Raw genomic sequence first — 24,644 nt, forward strand, 5'->3', positions numbered from 1 at the left:
ACGTAAGTATTACAGTGGAATGTGGGACAAAATCGTGACGAAAACAATGACTTTCGCTTTCTTTCGTTCAAAAGATGTTACCGTAATCGCTTTTTGAATGGTTTTCAGTTAAAAAACTGTTGCATCACAAGTGAATTAGGATAGAATATTATTGTAATACAACAGATTCTTAACTGAAAACCATTCAAAAAGCGATTACGGTAACATCTTTTGAGCGAAAGAAAGCGAGTCATTGCTTTCGTCACTTTCCACTTTCTACGTCATTTCAGCAAAATATTACATTTCCATATTCTCAGAAATAAATAGTACTTTTCCTGAAACGTGATGTATTTCAATGTAAATTAGGATAAAATACATGACGAAAACAAGAGACTTTACCTAACCTTCCGATGTTCAAGAGATGTTACTCGTTTTTTCAGTAGTTTTCGGTTAAAATACTCTTATATTAGTGATATTCTATTCATACTGTGCTTGATATATTACATTCACGGAAATGTAATATTTTTGCAACTACAATGCTGATGTCAACACAATTGTGGTTACAGCGAGACTGACTGAGTGAGGGAGAGCTATGCGTGAGTGTGTGAGGTTGCGGGAGCGGGAGGTGTCCCGTGTTCAGTGCCGCGCCCGAGTTGAATGGCGCGCTATTTGAATGTACTTCAATTACTTCAATGTACAGAATATTCCTCTGGCGGGGCAATTCGCGTATTTGCGAATCCGTGAATGCTAAACCCGCGTATGGGAAGGGCCGACTGTAATCATTATTGCCCTTAGGCACAGGAACAATGAGTACCTTTTCCATATCACTGGCAGTCTTCCATTTTCATATGACAAATTAAAGAGATCTAGAATTGGGTTGTCCTCCATACTTATAAGATAATTGATAACATTATAAGTTAGACTATCCCTGCCAGGAGCACTAGACCTCCCTTTCTTCACAGCATTCAGAATCTCATCCTTAATAAAAGGAACACAGGTTTCCTCACTTACAGTACTTTGGATATTCACCAACCTTCTCCTCATAGATCTTGAATTCCTCAAGCAAGTCTAAACATAACTTGGGCGATCGGTCACGTCTCTTTTCATTTATATTGTTCACCAAAAGATCGGCTCGCTAGCTGCCCGGGCGATCGGTCACGTCTCTGTCACACACTGTTGGCAAATACTGGGCATACACCGGCTCCTGAATGTACCTGAACCCACTCCAGTGTTGGTCAAGTTTTGTCATGAAAGAGCTCACACTCAGTGCCGTCACAACACTCTCTGGTAGATTGTTCCAAGAGTTTACAATCCTCACTCCAAAAAAGTTTGCCCTCATGGTTTTCTGGATTTGCGGCTTCTTCAGTCTTGAGCTGTGACCCCTTGTGGGGGCGAGCGTCGGCCAGCTCCAAGTAAGGACACTCAACTGAGTAGTGCCCCCTGAGATGCTTATACACCTCAACTAGGTCCCCCCTTGCCCGTCTATAGTGTAAGCTAGGCAAGTTCAGGCGCTCCAATCTCTCAGGGAAGCTGAGGTGCCGAAGTGCAGGCACCAGTCTGGTGGCCCTCCTTTGAACATTTTCAACCAATTGACAGTCCCTAGCATATCTCAGGGACCAGATGGGGTGACAGTACTCCAGATGTGGAAGCACTTCACTCCTGAAGATCGTTTCGAGGGACGGACCGTCTAGATATCTGAACGACCTTCTTATAAGACCCAATAATTTATTTGCCTGATTTACCTTCTTCTCACAATGGCCCGAGAACTTCAGCTCATTGTCAACATACACACCTAGGTCCTTCTCACACACAGTCTCAACTAGCGCAGTTTCTTCATCCCGTTGGGACATATGATACGCCTCCTTACCGTTGGTACGCCCCAGGTGCATCCTCTTACACTTCGTGACATTGAATCTCAGCAGCCATTTCTTCGACCATTCCTGAAGCTCACAGAGATCCTTCTGCAGCTCTTCACAGTCCGCTTGGTTCTTAATTTCCCGAAATAAGTTGGCGTCATCGGCAAACATTTGTATGGAGGAGTGTACAACGTCAGGCATGTCATTTATGAAACAAACAAACAACAGCGGGGCCAATACACTGCCCTGTGGTACTGCACTTGTGACAGGTACAGATGACGATTTCGTACCATTTCCCCGAATTCCGTACCCTTCCAGTTTGATTTTATGCTTTTCGTGGAGAACACTGTCGAAAGCCTTGGCAAAATTTTGGTAAATATTGTCGACATTATCACCCCGCTCCAGAATATGGGTCCAAATATCCAATACCTAGAGCAATTGTGTTAAGTAGGAGTGCCCCGGCATAAAACCATATTGGTAATCTTTTACAAGGTTGTTTCGTAGTAGATGTTCCATCGCTGCATCTCTGATAATACTCTCAAGTACTTTACATATTATGCTGGTCAGGCTCACCGGTCTATAGTTGTTCGTGGACAGTTTATTTCTAATAACCTCTTCTGTGAACACAATGTGGGTCAGTGCTGTGTCGAACCGTCTGTCCTCAAATGCAGGAAGGTTAGTTGCATCCTCTCTTGTGAACACTGAGGGAAAGAAGCGGTTCAATGCCTCAGCTTTATCCTGGTCAGAATCTGCGTAACTACCATCCACCAGCCTCATGTCTAATACTCCTACGCACGTTTTCAATTTCGACTTTGCATAGCGGTAAAATGCCTTTGGGTTTGACTTGACCTCGCGTGCAACCAGCCTCTGGAACTCCTTTTCAGCCCTCCTACACTCTATCTTTGCTTGGTTTCTGGCTCTTGCATACATCCTCCTGTCTTGCTCATCGTTTGACCCAACCCACGTCTTCAATTTCTGGGTTTTCTTCTTAATTTTGTCGACCGCCGCATGGTTCATGTGTAGGGATCCCCTCGTATTCCTAGAAGCACTGGGCTTGGTCTTGCGTATATATTTATCGATCAAATGGGTTATTTTACTAGTTATGATATTCAGCGTAGTGTCTGTGTTCTTGTACCTTAATAAGTGAGGCCAGTTGATATCCCTCAACTCTTCCCTCATCCCATTGTAATTTCCCTTGTAATATTTGCACCTTGGCATGGCCTTATCCTGAACTAGGTAACAGTTAAATCTGAATGACAACACTGTATGGTGACTGGTGCCAACTGGGGCAAGGTGTTTCAGTTTGGCCACCATACCTTCCTCGTTTGTTATGATGAGGTCAAGTGACTTGGGTGTTTGCTCCCCTCTGTAATGTGCCGGGTCTCTAACATGTTGGAACAGAAAATCATCTCTCAGAGTTTCTACAAAAAGAGTAGCAGGGTTATTCAAGTCATTCAGGGTGGACTCGTTTCTCCAGTCGATGTCGCCATAGTTAGAGTCCCCCATGATAAGGAGGTGGCTAGGGTTGAGCATCGCCGCGTTGCTTATTAAGGTTTTTAAGTTCCTTTGATTTAGTGGGCCACAGTTTGGGGATTTGTAGATACACCCGACGATAAGTAAGTCCCCATCCTTTAATTTAATTTTACACCACTTGGACTTCAAAAACATCCTCGCCCTGTACCCTCGCCTGGCTGGCTCTGAGGTCTTGCCTAGCATAGATAACCACACCCCTCTTGCAAGTTGCTTGAGAATGGTTCGTTAATGAGTCATATCCAGCAATACTGAACTCACATTCCTCTGGGTCAATTCTCCTGTTCTTGTACAACAGTTCTACAACACCTATAATATCTGGTTGGTGTACTCTTAGTAGTGTTTCAAACTCCTCTTTCTTATCAAGGAATGTGTCAGTATTAGTGTACATGACATTCAAGCCAGAATTTGTTCTCGGTAACGTCTCTGCTCTTAGTAATAAACCCGCTCCCCTCACATTCTCAGAAGCTGCAGCATTTGCTAAGTACACTGTATTTTGCAGGGTGTGGTTAGAAATGTCATTGTTTACACGGCGCTCGCCTCCTCCTGTCCGGTAGGCTGAGCTGGCGCCGCCTCCCGGGTGGGGGGTTGAGTGGGTGGAGGGTGCACTGCTGCCCCCTGGCCCTGTGTCGGCACACTTGCTTCCACTACCCTCCCCCTGAGTATAACCCATGTACACCTGTCCCCGTTCCTCCTCGACTCCTCCCTCTTCTGCTTCAAGTCCTGCAGGAGCTTCTTGTGCTGTTCCCTCTGCATTACCGTATGATCTGGGTGAATGAATACATCCCGAGATTCCTTGCTCCTTGCTAAGTTTTTTGCCTGCCGAATAACCTGCCATTTCTCCTCCTCACTTACTAGTGTGATCCTGAGGGGGCAAGGCTTAGCCCCCTGCTTTTGTCCCAGCCTCCTCTCATCCTGAGGGGTTAATGGAATCTTCAGAACCTCTGTACAAATATTTTGAAACAGCATCTTATCCTGTGTTACCTTACTCACAGTTCCCTCCGCCTGGCTCTCTGGGACTCCAAAAACTATTACATTGTTCCTGCGCTGGAGCCGTTCCTGGTGTTCCTCCTCTCCCCTAACAGTAGGTCCGTTAATTTTCATTTCTTCGACACACTTCTTCAGAGTCCCAAGCTGTTGTAGAACCTGTTCTGATCCTGCATTACTCTCCGCCCCCTCCCGTGGCCCTCCTAATACGTCAGCATAACTCCTCTTAGCAACCACCTCCATTCTATCTGCTACTTCCTCAGTTTGGGATCTCTTTCCCAACTTGCTCCAAGGTATTGGATATTTGGACCCATATTCTAGAACAGGGTGGTAATGTCGACAATATTTACCTAGATTTTGCCAAGGCTTTCGACAGTGTACCCCACGAAAGGCTGAAAATCAAACTGGAAGGGTACGAAATTCGGGGAAATGTCCTAGCGTGGATAGAAGACTTTCTACATGACCGCAAGCAGTGTGTGGTGATTAATGGCACGAAATCGTCATCTGTACCTATAACAAGTGGGGTACCGCAGGGTAGTGTATTGGGCCCGCTGTTGTTTGTTTGTTTCATAAATGACATGCCTGACGTTGTACACTCCTCCATACAAATGTTTGCCGATGATGGCAAGTTATTTCGGGAAATTAAGAACCAAGCGGACTGTGAAGAGCTGCAAAAGGACCTCTGTGGGCTCCAGGAATGGTTGAAGAAATGGCTGCTGAGATTCAATGTCACGAAGTGTAAGAGGATGCACCTGGGGCGTACCAACGGTAAGGAGGCGTATCATATGTCCCAACGGGATGAAGAAAATGCACTAGTTGAGACTGTGTGTGAGAAGGACCTAGGTGTGTATGTTGACAATGAGCTGAAGTTCTTGGGCCATTGTGAGAAGAAGGTAAATCAGGCAAATAAATTATTGGGTCTTATAAGAAGGTCGTTCAGATATCTAGACGGTCCGTCCCTCGTGACGATCTTCAGGAGTGAAGTGCTTCCCCATCTGGAGCACTGTCACCCCATCTGGTCCCCGAGATATGCTAGGGACTGTCAGTTGGTTGAAAATGTTCAAAGGAGGGCCACCAAACTGGTGCCTGCACTTCGGCACCTCAGCTACCCTGAGATATTGGAGCGCCTGAACTTGCCTAGCTTATACTACAGACGGGCAAGGGGGGACCTAGTTGAGGTGTATAAGCATCTCAGGGGGCACTACTCAGTTGAGTGTCCTTACTTGGAGCTGGCGGACGCTCGCCCCACAAGGGGTCACAGCTCAAGATTGAAGAAGCCGCAAGTCCAGAAAACCGTGAGGGCAAACTTTTTCGGAGTGAGAGTTGTAAACTCTTGAAACAATCTACCAGAGAGTGTTGTGACGGCACCGAGTGTGAGCTCTTTCAAGAGAAGACTTGACCAACACTGAAGCAGGTTTAGGTACATTCAGGAGCCGGTGCATGCCCAGTATTTGCCAACAGTGAGTGACAGAGACGTGACCGATCGCCCGGGCGGCTAGCGAGCCGATCTTTTGGTGAAGAATATAAATGAAAAGAGACGTGACCGATCGCCCAAGCGGCTAACAAGCGGATCAGTGGCGAAGAGGATAAAAGTAAAAAAAGTATATTACGCTCAATAGGCCACAAAACATGTAACTCGGCTTTCGTTGAGTCCTCCATCTGAGGAGTCCGTTTTCTCATCACTTCAAGACACCTCAGTCCTCTGTTATCCCATTTTCTCTAACTTACTGAAACCAACCTCTCTATAAAATGAATTTGAGTGTGAGAGAGAACACCCTTGTTCTGAGTCAACTTAGATATGTCTGTTTACAGTTGGAACATTCAAGATCCATTGTGAGTGGGGTAGAACGCTTCACCTGTCCTTATCGTTAAGAGAACGTGTCAAGTAAGTGAGTGTCGAGTTTGCCAGCTAGAGTGGCGTATTTTATGTCGTCCGTGGGGGTATCCATGAGTTTTTGATCGCGCCTGAAGTTATATCATTTTGTCGCCCCGACATCAGAGAATCTGATGTTTATAGCTTAGTTAGTGTCAGTTGTCTATTTAAGAAAGTCATTAATCTCCTGAACTATTCTGTCAACTGGTATAATCTCCAAGATCTAGCGCCTCCCCGTGAATAGCTCCTTGTACGCCTCAGGCCTGAGCTTGCAGAATTAATGTTATCGACGTGTATATTCCACCTTTTCCTGGCAAGCTCAACCTCTGATTAGATTATATGAATAGACATAGGAAATTACCCTGATCAAGAACACCGGAGTTCATAACCAAGTATACAGTGGTCCAAAATGATAGAGAAGTTATGTTGTTGGTAAGATCGACCCTTCTGGTATGAATACGGAGGCCCAAGCTGCCCCGCGGGTGCACGTATATACCTCTACACGAGGGAGAATCACGCATTCGTGTCTCTTCCTCAACGTCTCTCCAGGTATGTTAACGTGTGTTCCCCGCCGCCTATTAATTCAGTTTAACTTAGTCAATTTTGGTGAATATCAGTGTTCATGTGTTAACATAGTGAATTCTGTGCCAATTAAGTCGAGTAACGTAGAGATTTAGATATCGTCTGAACCGTTGCCAGGCGTATGTTTTGTATAGTTGAAGTTAGACCTTTACGCATTCGTGACTCTTCCTCAACGTCTCTCCAGTGTGTTGAGCTGAATACTCATCGGCTAACGTGGGTCGGTAACCGGGTTGGACGATGCCAAGTTGGGCCTTTAAAGTCAGGGAGGGGGGGGAGTGACCAACGACAGTGTGGAAATAAGCAAAGCATTAAACAGCTACGTTTTATCAGTTTTCACAAAAGAAAGTCACAAGGAAATTCCAAGGGGGAACTGATAATTAGGGGAAATGAAGAAGAGAAATTAGAGAATATCACTATCAGAAAAGGGGATCTTCTTAAGAAGATAAATAAATTAAAGAAGACAAAATCCCCAGGGCTGGATGAAATTTTCCCTCAAGTTTTGAAAGAGTGTAAGGAACAGATTAGCAGACCCCTTGTAAATTTATTTACAAAATCATTAGACATGGGAGTTGTGACAGACTTGTGGAAACCGGCAAATGTAGTACCCATATCCAAAAAGGGAGACAGAGCATCAGCATCAAATTACCGGCTGATTAGTTTGACGTCAGTAGTGGGGAAATTTCTTGGGTCAATTATAGCAGATAGTATCCGATCGCATCTAGAGAAAAGCAAGTTGATCTACGACTCTCAACATGGGTTTACAAAGGGAAAAGCTTGTCTAACAAATCTGCTGACATTTTTTAGGAAACTCTTCATGTCATGGTCACATTGACTGCGAGTCTATTTTAACTCTGTTAATTCGTATTATACTTCACGACCGCAAAACATGAATGGGTAGCTGGTTAGCTATCCCTAAGAAGAAACTCGCTTTTCCCTCCCCAACGTTTACACCTATGCTCCCTGGCTAAGTCCCTCCCATGTGAACACAGTTGTTAATACGTTTTATTCTACTTTCTCCTGGCAAGCTCAATCTTGGATTAGTTTATGTAAATCAACTTTAGTAATTCACCAGGCCTTTGTAAACTGAGGGTCATCTTTGAATGAGTAACAGTTGGTTTGTTTGTAATTTCTGTCATTGCGTGAGATAGCCATGTCTGGCAACTCAGGGGTATATAATCCCTGTGCGAGAAGGAGAGAGCTTCGTGTGACGCCCTCTTCCGTTTCTCTCAGGTATGTCAGACAAGTGTTCCCCGCCAATATAGCCATTCAGTTTGAATTAGTCCATTGTGTGAAAATCAGTGTTCATGTTGTAACAGTGGAATTGTAATTCACCCAGTGTGAGAAGTAATATAAAGTAAATGTCGTCTGACGTTGCGAGACGAAAGATTTGATTGTGTTTGAGTCCATGCTTTTCCCGTGACGCCCTCTCCCGTTGTCCTCAGGTACAGTGGGTGGATTATTTGAACACCCACCGGCTGCCCGGAGTCGGTGGCTACCTAGCAGTGAGCGATATATGGACGATATAGTTGATTTGACATGATTAACTTGCTCCAAGTCCGCCTCGTGGGCCTTAGACCCCAGACTGTCAACACGTGTCGGAGTAACCGACCACAACAGCGGTCGTCAGTTGTTAGAGGTGCCAGTGTTATACCCTGGGACATGCCTTGAAGTTATATGGTCCACAGTGTGTGTTGTATTTGATTGAGGATAATTCTGGAATATAATTATCCCTTTTTGGGTAGTGAACCCATGTATAAGTTGTTGGTTTCAGTAATAACGTGTTGTGTGTTGTGAGTGCATCTCACATGTACTAACAACAGTCTGTGAAGGTATCAGTGGCGTGTCGTGAGAAAATGCTAGGGTAAGCAAATGACGCTTTCTTACTTGTAAAGTCACGAGATCTAAAAGAATTCTTTAGTAGATCACATACAGTCTGTGATCTAAAGAATTCTTTAAGATCTCGTGACTTTACAAGTAAGAAAGCGTCATTTGCTTACCCTAGCATTTTCTCACGACACGCCACTGGAAGGTATCATATGCAAGTTTGTCTTATAACTGGATGTAATGAAATGTACTAGTAATGCTTCCAAAAAACTGAGGTTGTGTAGTAACCATGAACTGAAATATGTAGAAAGAACAATTGAAGGAACTAAGACACAGAAAGAAGTATGAGTAAGACAAAGGGGGCAGCTTGAGTGATACTCCCCCCTTACATTCGAGGTAGTAGATAATGACAAAAATTACGATGTTATTTACTTAGATTTTAGCAAAGCGTTTGACAGAGTACCGCATCAGAGGCTTCTGAGAAAAGTTAAGGCTCATGGTATCGAGGGAAAGTTTTAAATTGCATAAAATCATGGCTCACTGATAGAACACAGAGGGTCAGTGTAGATGGTGTTAAATCTGAGTGGGGTTGTGTAACCAGTGGGGTTCCCCAGAAGTCAGTACTGGGCCCACTCTTGTTCATAATCTACATAAACGATCTAGATACTTGGATCAGCAGTGATATAAGCAAGTTTGCGGATGACACCAAAATAGGGAGGCAGAATAATTAAGGGGGTGGGGGGGTAGGTACAACAACTCGCTGACACCATGCGAGGGCTTGGCACTCTTACAACTTACGTTGATACTCTGACCTGGTAGCATGACGTGAGAGGAAGGCCCATGGGTTCATGTAAATATAGTATCGAGTATTAGGGAAAGAACAAAAGTGAATACTATAGGTGAATCATAGACCCACATACAAATACACTGTTTATTAAACACAAAAATGGAAACAGAAAAGACATTGTTTTCACCCAAAACAGGAACTCCTGGTACCATGCCCTCAGGCTCAATTTACTTGCACCACTACTGGGTGTACCCACACCAAAACACACGTAAGCTCTTACAGCACCTTAGTACCAATAAAACCAGTGGCACCTGCCAGTACAACACTCAATACCCCAGGGGCAATATTCCAGTGACCACCCTGGGAGTCTCATCACCAAGTGACACCTTCCAACAAACTCCGATAATTCCGGTGGACTAACACCACCACACCAACAGCCCCACCGAGTTATATACTGTACTCATTCATCCACAAATGATGGGGCTGGCAGTAGTTTGGGGGCTTGAAGATCCAGGTTCACCACAGGGGCAGGGTTTTAGGGGAATACTACCCCCTATGGGACCCATGGGTGGTAGTGGAGCTTCTGACGGCTGGGGTTCAAGGGGACACCCGACTCCACTGGACTTCAGACATCTCCCAAGACTAGTGGATGCGTCATCCACACTACAGACACGGCCTAGGCTGTGATAGGGACCTGTGGGAGGGAAGCGTGACGGCTCACTTGCGGTGTATAATGAACCTCAACATTTCAAAGGCACATTAAGTAAGCACATTAACTACGTTACTTTAACACTTGTAATCAAACTATTAATTAGGTCAAATCACTTAAAAATGGTGAATTACAACACGAAGAAGGTGGGACGACCTACCTGTGGGAGAGAAGCGTGGTGGCTCACTGGTTTAATAATGAACTGCCGCCTTCCACCCACGCTAAAGTCACGGATTCCACCTACTCAACCATTTCACTGAATTACGTTACTGTAACACTCTGACGTTTGAAACTGAGACTCCGAACTCAGTTTCATTCCCTACTATTATTTTTACAAACAATGCTCTGACTGAGCTATCAAAAGCAAGAATTAAATTGATTACAAAAGGTTGGATGGCAACAGGTCCCAACACGCAACTCCTTGCTACAACACCCGAGGCAGATTTTAAAAGTTCCGTTCAGAATGTTAACTAATTCCTCAGTTAACCCCCTACCACAATTTCACTATGATTATCAGAGTCAATGCTAATCACAGGTAAAAAAAAAAAGGTTTTCAGGTTCTCGGTAGCAGAAAGAGTTTACAACTACAGTCAAGAAACGTACGACATCTCGATGACGTCATCAAAGAAACAGGGAGAACGGAGGACATTTCCACTGGGAGACTCAAAAGGTTTTGTGGACGTGTAAGCGTAATATGGATCATTAGTTTAACAGGTTAGCCATCATTACGATCATGACAAGGGCAGGATGCAAAAGCACTACAGGAGGATTTAAATAAACTGCACGACTGGTCAGAAAAATGGCAAATGAAATTCAGCACCAGCAAGTGCAGAGTACTTAATATTGGAAGAACAAATACTGTCAATGTATACAGCCTTAACAACATCAACCAAGAGAAGTCGACTTGTGAAAGAGATTTAAGGGTACTTGTAAGCCCGGACCTACGGCCTAGAAAGCAGTGCATTAATGTTCGAAATAAGGCAGACAGAGTACTTAGGTTTTATATCTAGAAGTGTAAGTAATAAGAGTGCAGACGTCTTATTGCAACTATATCTTGCGCTAGTCAGGCCGCACCTTGATTATGTGGTTCAGTTCTGGTGCCCTTATTATCGAATGGATATCAATTCACTGGAGTCGGTGCAGCGAAGAATGACGAAAATGATTCCGGCACTTAGAAACCTTCCATATCAAGATAGGTTAAAGAAACTAAACTTGCATTCCCTAGAAAGGCGAAGAGTGTGGGGAGATATGATAGAAGTATTTAAGTAGGTGAAAGAGATCAATAAAGGCAATCTAGATAAAGTGTTTATAATATCCGAACAGGATAGGACTAGTAGCAACGGCTTTAAATTGGATAAGTTTAGGTTTAGGAGGGAGATAGGAAGGAACTGGTCCACAAATAGGGTGGTGGATGAGTGGAACAAGCTTAGCAACTTTGTAGTAAGTGCTAGTATGCTGGAAAGTTTTAAAAGGAGGCTAGATAGATTCATAGATGATAGAGAATGGTAGTAACTCTCGACAGGAGCTGCCATGCACAGGCCAACCAGCCTAGGCAGACTGCTTATTTTCTTATGTTCTTATGGATGTAGCAAGAACAAAGCAGGGAACTCCCACAGCAAGGATATGACACACACTTGTAGTTCTCAGTCCTTTATTTACTCTAGAAAACACCCGAGGAAGGAAAGGCTGGGACCTCCACAAGTTCATCACATTCTTCATACAACACTTATTATATTCAATCTATCAAACACACCTTAACAGAGCTAGAAATACATGGGACACACCTGTTACTGGGCCCAGCCGACGCTACTTCGTAATGTAAACAACGCTGTAGCGTTTCTCCACCTAGGGCTGGGATGCATTCGCTCTGGCGCAAATTCCATTTCGAATCCACAAAATATATTTGTTTTCCTCCTCGGGGCATACAAAAATACATATCCATATCAAAAATATTCTAAATCACAAAATAGTGGTCTCTGGAGTTCCTCATACCACATCTGCCCCCACTTAAGCCTATCATGGTCCCCATGATACTAGGAACAGTATATAAGAAAATAAATGACCTAACATTCTGAGGCATTGAGCAGTTGGTAGGAGGAACTTTACAAATTGTACTGCCATGTAGGGACTAACAATGTGGAACTTAAATCTATAGCACCAAAATACTTTGTATTGTCGATTGAGGTAACCTAAGCATATTTGAGTGTATTCCTGCTGTAGCTCTCTTACTTCTATGGACTGCAAGTCCACTTTGAGATTCTTCGTCATTACTGCTGCTAATACTACCTGTGACGGGGTCCAGGTCCTCATTAGAACTTTGTGTGTCTACCTCGTGCCTAGAGTTTTCACCACTGTCAGGACGTGGGTCCCCCACCGGGCAACCGACATTGTGTACACAGAAGAGGGTATTAGAAATAAACTGTCCAGGCTAAAGGTCCATAAGAGTCCTGGCCCTGACATGGTGCATCCTAGAGTGCTAAGAGAGTTGTGCAACGAGCTGGCCGAGCCCCAGAAGACCTGTTTTGTAAATGCCTGGATGAACAAATGGTCCCCAGTGAATGGAAAGTAATCAGAGACGTGACTGATCGCCCAAGCGACTAACAAGCCAATTAGTGGTGAAGAGGCTAAAAGTAAAAGTAAAAGCAATGTTTGCAACAATTGGTGCATTGTGTGGTGAAACCTCTCACACTGTCTGTTTCCAGCTGGATGGTAAGGAGTAGTCCTAGATTTCTTTATTCCCCAGGTCTTGCATAGATCTTTCAGTAATGCACTCTGAAATTGGGCTCCCTGATCAGTGTGAATTTTCCTTGGAACAGCATATTTGGTAAATATTTCATCAACCAGGGTCTTTGCTACAGTTGCTGCCTTCTGATCCTGTGTGGCGAATGCCCAGGTATACTTAGAGAACACATCTGCCACCACCAGCATATTTTCTTTGCCGTCACTTGAAGGTTCTAGTAATGTAAAATGCACCACCACGATGTCAAAGGGTCTACTGGCTGTAATCGGCGTCATTTGCATGCGTACCTCTGGTATAACTGCTTTTGCTACAATGCACCGGTGGCAGCCCCTACAGTACTCAAAGATATGATCCATTCATGGCCAGTAGCACTTCTGCTTAATCAATCAGGTGGTGCGTTCGATACCCTGATGACCCATGTCATCATGCAAAAGTTTCATTACCTTCCCCTTCAAGGTAGTAGGCAAAACTAGTTGTTTTAGCTCCTTCTGGCCTGGCCTTCCCCATTTCCTAAACAGCAACCTGTTGCAAATGAGCAATCTCCTTCTCTGTTTCCATAGGCTGTTAAAATCTTGGCCTTTTCTCAGATCCTGTAATTCACTTTCTCCTAGCTGCCTTTCGGCATGATGAAATGTTACTGTCCTGCTCCTGCAGTTGCTCCAAACCTTCCTGAGATATGTTGGGAAGCCACATTTAACTGTCCAGTCACCTGAGGGCTATCTGCTCCTTCCTCAGCTGGGCATGGGGCCTCATTGTCCTCACCACTAAGAGAACTCTCCTCCTCGGAGGAGTCATTTGACTTAGGTTCTGGCTCATGGCTCTTTCTGGATAATCCATCTGCATTCCCATTCGCTTTCCCTGCCCGATATTCCAGATAATAATCAAACCAAGCTAAATCAGCCATCCATCTCTGTTCTACTGCCCCAAGGTTTGCCTTGTTGAAGGAAGTCGAAGGATTGTTGTCAGTGAGGACAGTAAACTTGCTGCCTGCCAGATAGTCTTTGAATTTCTCTGTGATGGCCCACCTCAAAGCTAGCAACTCTAATTTCATGCTACTGTAATTCTTCATATTTCTCTCCGACCCCTTCAAGTCTCTACTGGTGTGGGCTATAGGGTGTTTTCTGCCTTCTACCTTCTGTGACAAGACAGCTCCTAATCCCTGAAAACTGCCATCAATCTCTAGGAAAAATGGCTTGCTAAAATCAGCACAAATCAAAATGGGTGCCATGACTAACTTGCCCTTTAGTTGGTTGAATGCATCATCATGCACCTGGGCCCACCTTGAGCAGATGGACTGGTTTGGGCTGTGGCACCTGAAGTTAGGGCTGTTAACGGGTTAGCTAATTTTGCAAATCCAGGCACAAACTGTCGGTAAAAAGAGGCAAACCCAGGGAAGGAACGTAACTCCCTAATGGTGGTGGGAACCTGCCACTGCCTAACAGCCTCGATCTTACCAGGTCTCTCTCAATTCCCTTCTGTGACACCACATGTCTAAGATAGACAACCTTCTTCTGAAACAGGTTGCATTTGGATGGTTTCAGTTTCAAGTTATGTCCCTTTAGCACCAGTTCCAGCCTTTCTATGTGCTCATCAAGTGTCTTTGAGAATATCATGAGGTCATCCAGGTATACCAACAGGGTTGAAAATATCTCACTGCTAAAGATGCTCTCCATGACTCGCTGAAATTTTCCGGGAGCATTACATAATCCCATCAGCATACGTTTATGCTCAAACAGCCCGAATGGTGTACAGGAAGCAGTCTTTTGGATGTTCTTGTCATCCAACTCTATTTGATAATATCCTGAGGCTAGATCAAATGTTGAAAACCACTTTGCTCCTGCCAATGTATCAAGAGACTCATCAATCCTTGGGAGTGGAAAGGCATTCTTACGTGTTGCTTTGTTCAGTTTCCTATAGTCAACACACAAACGCAGTGACATATCTCGTTTCTTCACCAGAACAATCCGGGCTGCGTATGGACTAGTGCTTTTCTGTATGACCCCCTGCTCCAACAGCTGGTTGATATGGTCCCTAACCATTTGGATTTGAGTGGGGGGAATCCGTCTGAAGGGCTGCCTAATGGGAGTTTCATCTACGAGAGGGATGGTATGCACAATTATTCCAGTGCATCCTAATTTTCCCTTGCTGTCCAGAAAAACATCACAGTACTTCCTTAACACACTCCAAAGTCTCTCTTGTGTTCTACTGGGTATTTGTTTTAGGTCAATCTTCAGCCCTGCTTGCCTTAGATCTTCTGGCATTTGCCCATCAGCTGGGCATTCTGTCCCCCATTCAACGCTATTTGAGCTCACCTCTGCTGTTTCTTGTTGAGGACACAGATCGGCCCCATGAGCCACTCCAACATGCCAGTTTCGCTTTAGCCACATGCAAGAATTACCCACATTGGCCACAGTGGCAACCACCTTGCCATACCTAATGGTAGTGTATGAAGGGATAAGAAGGAGGTTGTGAGGCAGCCACCCTTCCCCTGTCTTCATTGGCCCAATCAAGACTTCAAGTTTGGGACATCTCCGTAAGCTTCGGATGTAAATACTGACTGCCTGGCGACAGTTTGCGGGGATCCTTGTTGGTTTCCACCTAGTAGAGATGGGAAACCCCACTTGGTCGTTCTGCTGCCATCGATGGATGCTCTCAAACTCTTGGAAACACTTAGAAAAACTCTGTCTCCCTTTATAATACTACAGTTAACATATTGGGGGCCCAAATCCTTCACTAGAGCTTCTCGACATTGGCTAAGTATATTCATCCCTATCAACCCTGGGGCCTTATTAGCAGAGCTCTGCTTCCCCTTCCTCACTAGAACCCTGACCTGCTCTATTTTTCTGTCCAAGAATCTCAACATCCACCAACATGTAGCCCAGGTATGGTATTGACCCACCATTAGCTGCTTTCAACACAAGACTCTCTGGGGAATGTAACCCAACCCACCTAGATTCAAAATATCTACGATAAACTGTCTGAGACAAGAGACACCTCGCTACCAGAATCCAAAAGAGATGTAACCATGACTACTCCTATCCTAATTGCAGTGACAGGGGTTTTTCCCCAACAGCCTGTCATTACTCCGCTCTCTGTGTGACCAGCCCACTTGTTCTACCCCAACTGGTGGGCTTCCTGCAGCAGGGTTGGCCATTTCCCTCCTCTCCTGCAATTTCTGACACTCGTGGTCTTGACTCCATTTCTTGGCTGCTGTGCTCCTACCCGGGTGATTTCGGCTATAATAACTACTGCCTGGATGCTGCTTGTTCTTTGCTCTATAGGGGTGAATCCCTACTTACTCATGCAAGCAATTGCATACCCCACATCTCCAAGTGTAGCAAGAACAAAGCAGGGAACTCCCATAGCAGGGATATGAAACACACTTGTAGTTTTCTCTTCTTTATTTACTCATCACCCAAGGAAGGAAAGGCTGGGACCTAGATCAGACATAACTAGTGATTATACATTGTACTTACAAAACAAGCATCAACTGTTGTCATATTCACATATTGGTACCACACAGTAGTAGGAACTAAACAGTACATAATAAACCCAACCCACCAGCATAACACAGGGAGGTGGCTTTTGGTGTCGACTCACTCCAGGGTGAATGTCTGTAGAGCAAAGCTAGTATTAGCCTTATTCTGGCTTACAGACTACCTCCACGAGTTCATCACATTCTTCATATAACACTTATCATGCCCAATCTATCAAACACACCCTAACAGAGCTAGAAATACGTGGGATACACCTGTTACTGGGCCCAGCTGACGCGACTTTGTAATGTAAACAACGCCGTAGTGTCTCTCCACCCCGGGCTGGGATGCATTCGCTTTGGCGCAAATTCCATTTCGAATCCACAAAATATATTTATGTTTTCCTCCTTGGGGATTACAAAAATACATATCCATATCAAAAATATTTTAAATAACAAAATAGTGGTTTCTGGAGTTCCTCATACCACATATACTCCCCAGCCTCGCCGTGAAGGACATTCACATAAGCAAGCAGCTTTTAACACTAGGGTAGTAGGTTCCCCTTACGGCACCACCGGGACACACACACACACACTCACATACACACACACACACCTCACGGGACGGATGACAACGAGAAAAACGCAGCAATGACCAGGACTACGGGTAATATCGACAATATTTACCTAGATTTTGCTAAGGCTTTCGACAGTGTACCCCACGAAAGGCTAAAAATCAAACTGGAAGGGTACGGAATTCGGGGAAATGAGTCACTTCTGGAATGCTGGCCGTACTGGTCGGAGGTGCAGGTCGCTCTCCTACACCTCCCTGGCTGGACACGTACGGTCATGGTTGGTGGAAGGGCGTCAATGAGAAGGTCATTTAATACATTGTCGGAATTGGGTGATGGATACAGCAGTCACAGCAATGTAGCCCAGGGTACTGCTGGAGGACTGTGATGGATTTGGAGCTGTCTAGCAGCAGTGAATGTGAAGAACAAGAGCCGTTTAAAGTTGTTAATAACACAAAGAAGAATAAAAGGAGGAATAGAGAAGGTACAAGCAGTGAAGATAATATTTCCCGCTTGGTGGATAAGAGAAAGAAAATTGATGGTGAGAGTCATTCTTCAACCACGATCAGTACAACGAGTGTAAACCTCATTGATGGTTCAGATAGCAGTTACTCTTCAAGGAGGCCACGCCTTTACTTCCCCAAGAATAATGGCACGGATTTTCATGATAAGGTAAAGTGGTCAGTTAGACTCACTAAGTGCCATCAAGGGTATCAAGTGCTCTTTAAAGAAGGTAAACATATTCCTTATATTACTGTGAAGGATGAGGAAGCAGTTAGATATTTAACTAAAGAAGGTTTTGAGAATGTATTGATGGAAAAGCCTGTGGAGTCCCTTGGAAAGTGTACTAAGATCATTCTTTTTTATTATTCTGTTTACTTTGACCCCGAGGATGTGTTGGCTGACCATAGATTTTTTTGGCCAAGAGACATGTAATTAGATTTGATAGAGAACTAGTACCGAAGCCACAGCTAATTGCGCTAATCAAAGGTTCAGCGCCAGAGAAGGTCTTTGTGAGATGTTTGGGATATAAACGGGTAGCTGTCTACAACCAATCTCCAGTAATATGCTATAAGTGTTGCAAGTAGGGGCACATGGCGTGGAAATACCATAATGATTTTCGATATAGATTCTGTGGAAAAATGCATAAATCTAAGGTATGTGGAGATAAAATTAAGGCAAAGAAGAAAATTACACCAAAATTGTGGGGGGGGCTCACAATGCCAGCTCGTGGGTGTGTCTTAAAAAACCGAAAGTTCTTCAAGTGCAATCACGAGCTCAGTCCACTAATCAAGAGGATAAAGGTGATGCTGTAAGGAGAGATGTTGCAGGGACACCAAGTGCTGTAAATGTGTGGGAAAAGCGTATTGAAATACGTAATGCAGCAGCACAGCAGGACATAGGTAACGGGGACAATAACCTTATAGTCCCTAACATTCTAGTAGAACTCCGTAAGGAGATTGATGAGCTCAAACAAGCAGTATTGGATATCAAGAAATGCTTGGTGAATCTTGTGCCATATAGTGATGTTGCTCTTGTTAATAAAGATAGTTCAAAAGAAATTGAATCATTAGTAGCGATGGAATCTAATATTGTGGATAACAATCTAAAGCAAAATAGCAATCATAGTCAGTTAGGAAATAGAGTTGGTTCGGTTTCTAAAGAGAATGTGGTAAACAAGGAAATGCTTGGTGATCTGACGAGCATTCTTGACTCGTTTTGGAATATATGGAAAATCCAAGGGACGACGTCAAAAAGAATGCTCTTATTTCGGTGAAGAATATGAGGGAGAAAATTTATTCTAATGGATCATAATGTCAGCTTAATTTTCTGGAATGTTAATAGTTTGAAAAAAAAGTTAACGGATCTTCATGCATATGTTCATTCTTGTAGTATTGATGTCATAGCTTTGCAAGAGGTTGGGACAAACGGAATATCTTTGCAACTAAGAGATTATCAAAGTTTTGAATAACCAGCTGATTTGACTGGAAATTGTAGAGGTTTGACGACTTATATCAAAGATGATATTCCAGCATCTTTTCATTCCGCTCTAAAAATAAACGGTACTGAGTATTTGTGTGTTAGTATTGTAGTGGATTCCTCCCCTACAAACGCCGTTTGTCGCTGACTAGCCGACCCTCGAATTCCCCAGGGTATGCCTCTTGGTTAAGGTCAGCAACCAGCGCCGCCTTACATGACGGAGGTCAACTATTAAGCCACGCCTACCTCCTCTATATAAGACCTCACCTCGTGGTGACCACTCTCTTTCTACCTACAGCCACCAGCAAGCAACACAACCTCCTCCTCTGCTCCTGCCAGGCGGCTCCTGCTCCAGCCGGCGACCATGGCGACCCACAAGCTGGTCCTCCTCTGAGCACCCTCACCAACCAGCTCTCTCTACTCAACGTTTGTAACCATGATGCCTTCCCAGCACCAAGCTGCATTGTACATCCAATACAACATGTATACAGAGAGCAAATCGTGAGTTTCCTTTCTCCAACCCATCCTGAGTGTGAACCAAACAACCTGTACCCCACAACCACTTTGCAAGAAAGGGAATCTTCATTTGAACAAAATCTTTGATGTTAACAAAAGGAAAAGGTATACAATAACAGTAGGCCAACATAGTGAATTTGTATCAAAAGTCGGCGAGTGGTATAAAGAGTGCAAAAAGCTTGGAATTGAAGATGAAAACATATTTTATGATGATTTGTTAGGAGTGATTGATTCCATTTTGAATAAGCCAAGGAAACAGTGTGGAAATACCACAAACCCTAAGCCTAGGTATAATAATGATAAGATTGTAAAGGGATGGAATAAGTTACTGAGGAAATGTCATAGTAAGTGGAGTAAAGATCCTAGCAATGAAAAAACCCGGGAAACTCTGATTGAAGTGGCAGAGTGTACAACAGAGGTAAACCAGAAAGCCAGAAGTATGTATTGGAGAGGTTTTTTTAAAGAGATCACTCAATCAAAATCTTTGAATCAGGTTTGGGATGATGTGAATAAGGTAAGAGGAGTCAAGAAGAAATTTAAGGTTCGTCCCAATCCAAACGCCAAAGCTAATGAACTAATGAATAAGTGGGCGTATAAATGACAAAGCTTTTATTTTTTTTTTTTTTAAGGAGTTGTGGTCACAGCTGTGATAAAGGCCAACCAGAGAGTGTAGTACTGTGATTTTAGGTAAACCAGTTCATAGAGTCATCAGTGAATGCAGAAGAGACTGTAAATAACTTAAAGTGAATACATATTGGCAATCAAGCTGGTAAGGACAACTGCCAGCCTATTCGTGAAATAGGTGCCACAGAGACTTTAAATTTTATTTTGTTTGTGTGCTTTCTCAAGGACTGAAACTGTGCCTACAATACACCATTCACAGGGAGATACAGTGTACGCAGTCACAGACGACAACTCTATAGGCAACAGAGAGTAGCTAAGTACTGTTCTTTTTCTCTCTTTACTTTTTTAAAATGGGTGTAGATCTATACACAGTCTGCACGCCCCCCCACCCCCACAACAACAACAACCATGAGTTTGATATGTGATTACTGCAGGGAGACGTCCGATATGGAGGATACAGGCCCGACTAATGCAACGTTTAGGAAGTTACTAACTGCCGTAAAGCATGATGGCTGTTGCTGGTATTGCTCTGGCTGCATAGTCAAGGTGAATGAAGCGATTGCAAGCCATAAGGGAACGAGTTCTCTAGGGACGAAAATAGATGAAGCTGGAGCCCTGCTGGTTGACAAACTGGAGCAAGTTGGGAAAGAGATCCTTGCCAAGACTGAGGAAGTAGCTGATAGAATGGAGGTGGTTGCTAAGAGGAGTTATGCTGACGTATTAGGAGGGCCACGGGAGGGGGCGGAGAGTAATGCAGGATCAGAACAGGTTCTACAACAGCTTGGGACTCTGAAGAAGTGTGTCGAAGAAATGAAAATTAACGGACCTACTGTTAGGGGAGAGGAGGAACACCAGGAACGGCTCCAGCGCAGGAACAATGTAATAGTTTTTGGAGTCCCAGAGAGCCAGGCGGAGGGAACTGTGAGTAAGGTAACACAGGATAAGATGCTGTTTCAAAATATTTGTACAGAGGTTCTGAAGATTCCATTAACCCCTCAGGATGAGAGGAGGCTGGGACAAAAGCAGAGGGCTAGGCCTCGCCCCCTCAGGATCACACTAGTGAGTGAGGAGGAGAAATGGCAGGTTATTCGGCAGGCAAAAAACTTAGCAAGGAGCGAGGCATCTCGGGGTGTATTCATTCACCCAGACCGCACGGTAATGCAGAGGGAACAGCACAAGAAGCTCCTGCAGGACTTGAAGCAGAAGAGGGAGGAGTCGAGGAGGAACGGGGACAGGTGTACATGGGTTAGACTCAGGGGGAGGGTAGTGGAAGCAAGTGTGCCGACACAGGGCCAGGGGGCAGCAGTGCACCCTCCACCCACTCAACCCCCCACCCGGGAAGCGGCGCCAGCTCAGCCTACCGGACAGGAGGAGGCGAGCGCCGTGTAAACAATGACATTTCTAACCACACCCTGCAAAATACAGTGTACTTAGCAAATGCTGCAGCTTCTGAGAATGTGGGGGGAGCGGGTATATTACTAAGAGCAGAGACGTTACCGAGAACAAATTCTGGCTTGAATGTCATGTACACTAATACTGACACATTCCTTGATAAGAAAGAGGAGTTTGAAACACTACTAAGAGTACACCAACCAGATATTATAGGTGTTGTAGAACTGTGGTACAAGAACAGGAGAATTGACCCAGAGGAATGTGAATTCAGTATTGCTGGATATAACTCATTAACGAACCTTTCTCAAGCAACTTGCAAGAGGGGTGTGGTTATCTACGCTAGGCAAGGCCTTAGAGCCAGCCAGGCGAGGGTACAGGGCGAGGATGTTTTTGAAGTCCAAGTGGTGAAAAATTAAATTAAAGGATGGGGACTTACTTATCGTCGGGTGTATCTACAAATTCCCAAACTGTGGCCCACTAAATCAAAGGAACTTAAGAACCTTAATAAGCAATGCGGCGATGCTTAACCCTAGCCACCTCCTTATCATGGGGGACTTTAACTATGGCGACATCGACTGGAGAAACGAGTCCACCCTGAATGACTTGAATAACCCTGCTACTCTTTTTGTAGAAACTCTGAGAGATGATTTTCTGTTCCAACATGTTAGAGACCCGACACATTACAGAGGGGAGCAAACACCCAAGCCACTTGACCTCATCATAACAAACGAGGAAGGTATGGTGGCCAAACTGGAACACCTTGCCCCAGTTGGCACCAGTCACCATACAGTGATGTCATTCAGATTTAACTGTTACCTAGTTCAGGATAAGGCCATGCCAAGGTGCAAATATTACAAGGGAAATTACAATGGGATGAGGGAAGAGTTGAGGGGTATCAACTGGCCTCACATATTAAGGCACAAGAACGCAGACACTACGCTGAATATCATAACTAGTAAAATAACCCATTTGATCGATAAATATATACCCAAGACCAAGCCCAGTGCTTCAAGGAATACGAGGGGATCCCTACACGTGAACCATGCAGCGGTCGACAAAATTAAGAAGAAAACCCAGAAATTCAAGACGTGGGTTGGGTCAAACGATGAGCAGGACAGGAGGATGTATGCAAGAGCCAGAAACCAAGCAAAGATAGAGAGTAGGAGGGCTGAAAAGGAGTTCCAGAGGCTGGTTGCAAGCGAGGTCAAGTCAAACCCAAAGGCGTTTTACCGCTATGCAAAGTCGAAATTGAAAACGCGAGTAGGAGTATCAGACATGAGGCTGGTGGATGGTAGTTACGCAGATTCTGACCAGGATAAAGCTGAGGCATTGAACCGCTTCTTTTCCTCAGTGTTCACAAGAGAGGATGCAACTAACCTTCCTGCATTTGAGGACAGACGGTTCGACACAGCACTAACCCACATTGTGTTCACAGAAGAGGGTATTAGAAATAAACTGTCCACGAACAACTATAGACCGGTGAGCCTGACCAGCATAATATGTAAAGTACTTGAGAGTATTATCAGAGATGCAACAATGGAACATCTAATACGAAACAACCTTGTAAAAGATTACCAACATGGTTTTATGCCGGGGCACTCCTACTTAACACAATTGCTCAAGGTATTGGATATTTGGACCCATATTCTGGAGCGGGGTGGTAATGTCGACAATATTTACCAAAATTTTGCCAAGGCTTTCGACAGTGTTCCCCACGAAAGGCATAAAATCAAACTGGAAGGGTACGGAATTCGGGGAAATGGTACAAAATCGTCATCTGTAACTGTCACAAGTGCGGTACCACAGGGCAGTGTATTAGGCCCGCTGTTGTTTGTTTGTTTCATAAATGACATGCCTGATGTTGTACACTCCTCCATGCAAATGTTTGCCGATGACGCCAAGTTATTTCGGGAAATTAAGAACCAAGCAGACTGTGAAGAGCTGCAGAAGGATCTCTGTGAGCTTCAGGAATGGTCGAAGAAATGGCTGCTGAGATTTAATGTCACGAAATGTAAGAGGATGCACCTGGGGCGTACCAACGGTAAGGAGGCGTATCATATGTCCCAATGGGATGAAGAAACTGCGCTAGTTGAGACTGTGTGTGAGAAGGACCTAGGTGTGTATGTTGACAATGAGCTGAAGTTTTCGGACCATTGTGAGAAGAAGGTAAATCAGGCAAATAAATTGTTGGGTCTTATAAGAAGGTCGTTCAGATATCTAGACGGTCCGTCCCTCGTAACGATCTTCAGGAGTGAAGCGCTTCCCATTTGGAGTACTGTCACCCCATCTGGTCCCTGAGATATGCTAAGGACTGTCAGTTGGTTGAAAATGTTCAAAGGAGGGCCACCAGACTGGTGCCTGCACTTCGGCACCTCAGCTACCCTGAGAGATTGGAGCGCCTGAACTTGCCTAGCTTACACTACAGACGGGCAAGGGGGGACCTAGTTGAGGTGTATAAGCATCTCAGGGGGCACTATTCAGTTGAGTGTCCTTACTTGGAGCTGACCGACGCTCGCCCCCACAAGGGGTCACAGTTCAAGATTGAAGAAGCCGCAAGTCCAGAAAACCATGAGGGTAAACTTTTTGGGAGTGAGGATTGTAAACTCTTGAAACAATCTACCAGAGAGTGTTGTGACGGCACCGAGTGTGAGCTCTTTCATGACAAGACTTGACCAACACTGGAGTGGGTTGAGGTACATTCAGGAGCCGGTGCATGCCCAGTATTTGCCAACAGTGTGTGACAGAGACGTGACCGATCGCCCGGGCAGCTAGCGAGCCGATCTTTTGGTGAAGAAGATAAATGAAAAGGAAAAGTAATCAGAGACGTGACCGATCGCCCAAGCGGCTAACGAGCCGATCAGTGGCGAAGAGGATAAGAGTAAGAATCTCCCAAGTTATGTTTAGACTTGCTTGAGGAATTCAAGATCTATGAGGAGAAGGTTGGTGAATATCCAAAGTACTGTAAGTGAGGAAACCTGTGTTCCTTTTAATAAGGATGAAATTCTGAATGCTGTAAAGAAAGGGAGGTCTAGTGCTCCTGGCAGGGATGGTCTAACTTATAATGTTATCAATTATCTTATAAGTATGGAGGACAACCCAATTCTAGATCTCTTTAATTTGTCATATGAAAATGGAAGACTGCCAGTGAAATGGAAAAGGTACTCATTGTTCCTGTGCCTAAGGGCAATAATGATTATAGACCCATATCCTTAACATCT

This window comes from Homarus americanus, unplaced genomic scaffold (assembly GCF_018991925.1).
Source record: "Homarus americanus isolate GMGI-L3 unplaced genomic scaffold, GMGI_Hamer_2.0 scaffold25013, whole genome shotgun sequence".
NCBI lineage: Eukaryota > Metazoa > Arthropoda > Malacostraca > Decapoda > Nephropidae > Homarus > Homarus americanus.